The following is a 1,998-nucleotide window of genomic DNA, read 5'->3' on the forward strand; positions in this document are numbered from 1 at the left end:
CAAACCGATATCTAATAGATTATTAATATGTATTTTTTCTGATTCTAAGTGATTTTAGTCACGCTCTCTTATTAGCTCATCAACCCTGGGCAAGTTACTTACAACCTCGGTGAGTCTTGTTTTTCTCTATAATATGAGAATATGTACAAATGCTTGATCACATACTCCTAGAATAATTTATGAGTATTCAGAAAAGAATACATGGGCTGGCGAGTAAGCTCACTTAGAGGAGCATGGTGCTGATAACACCAAGGTCACGGTTCAGATCCCCATACTGGCCAGCCAGCCAAAAAATAAATGAGTATGTAGATCTTGTTTGGATCCTGAATTAAACAAACTGACTCTAAAAAAATCGCTATGAGACAGCCTGGGAAATTTGAAAACAAAATGGATATTTGGTGATATTCAAATTACGTTTAATTTCTTAAGGGTAATTATGGTATTACTGTTATTTATTTTTGGCGGCCAACGGGTATGGGGATCCGAACTCTTGACCTTGGTGTTACAAGGCTGCACTTTAACCAACTGAGCTAACCAGCAAGCCTGTATTACTATTATTTTTAATAAGACTATATCTTTTAGAGGTATATGTTAACGTAGCTTTGGACCAAATGATGTGATGACTTCAAATGATATGATTAGCTTCAAAATAGTCTAAGTGTTACCAAACTCAGGTCCGGCTGCCCACCGCCTCAAGAAGAAAAGAAAAAAAGACTCACAAGTTAAGTGATTGGTGTTAGAAAAGCAGATGTATTCAGCTGAAGGGGATGGAAGGCTATCCCATCTCAAAGCCTTAGATTTACCTGAGGAGTTTTTTAAGGCTGGGGTGGGGAGGGTGGGGGAGGGAGAGACAAAGGAATGGAATGTGAGAAATGAAAAGTAGAAGGGAGTGGTACGTGAGCTACGAGGTGTCCCGTCCTTGTCTCGAGTCAGGTACAAGTTCTTGCCAAGGTCTCGTCTGATTTCTGTTCTCATCTTTGCTGTTATCCCAGGGCCTTGCAAGATTTCGATTTGCTCCAGAGTAGAATCAACCTTTCTGCAAAGTCTTTTGCATAGTTTCACTTCCAAAGCTCTGGTTGACTTGGCTGGTGCCCAAGGTCAACTTCCAGTCATTTGGCTTTGATCACTTCTTAAAATTCTACAAGTCTCAAAGAAAGAACTGTTTTGCAAAGTACTGATTAGCTTCTCAGCATTGTTTTCCTATTTAGCAAGCGAGATAAAGTCAGGGAGTGGTAAGAAAGAGTGGAGAGGAAAAAAATGTCCTTTTAAAAATCCCAGCCCCCAACCCCCACAGCCCAGGTGGTTTTAGGACCCCATGTGGCCTCTTCAGTCCTGCTCACTTCAACAACATGCCACCTAAGCTTAAAAAAAGAGAGGCTTTTCCTTTATTATACAGCACTTATTTAGTCCATTTGTCTTCCTAAAGTAAAGAAATTTCTTTAGTCTATAGTCAGAGTCAAAGACCTAGAAGAGTTTTTCATTTATATTTACATTAGTTTTTAAAGGTTCTATTTGAATAAAATACACTATTCAAAATTGTCTTTTTGAAAATTATTATTATTATTTTTGGGTGGTTGACCGGTACGGGGATTGAACCCTTGGCCTTGGTGTTATCAGCACCGTGCTCTAACCAATTGAGCTAACCAGCCAGCCCCCAAAATTGTCTTTTCGAATCTCAAATTGATATACACCTACTTTATTTTATTTATTTATTTATTTATTTTAAAAGATGACCAGTAAGGGGATCTTAACCCTTGACTTGGTGTTTTCAGCACCACACTCACCCAGTGAGCGAACCGGCCATCCCTATATAGGATCCGAACCCGTGGCCTTGGTGTTATCAGCACCGCACTCTCCCGAGTGAGCCACAGGCCAGCCCCTACACCTACTTTAAGAATACCTGATAATTTGTAATTCAGACTTGCAAAAGAAATAGAAGATGATTTACACAGGAAAAGTTTATAATTATTATGTTTACTTAGTGCAGGGTTTCTACAA

General features: G+C 39.3%; 1 non-coding gene across 1 annotated transcript; it reads right to left on the bottom strand.

The window, feature by feature from the left end:
• Positions 1–1,575: 1,575 nt before the first annotated feature.
• Positions 1,576–1,649, bottom strand: TRNAI-GAU. The gene has a single exon. It is a non-coding gene; the product is annotated as a tRNA-Ile (tRNA).
• Positions 1,650–1,998: the final 349 nt, after the last annotated feature.

Source organism: Galeopterus variegatus, unplaced genomic scaffold (assembly GCF_000696425.1).
Source record: "Galeopterus variegatus unplaced genomic scaffold, G_variegatus-3.0.2 Scaffold18212, whole genome shotgun sequence".
NCBI lineage: Eukaryota > Metazoa > Chordata > Mammalia > Dermoptera > Cynocephalidae > Galeopterus > Galeopterus variegatus.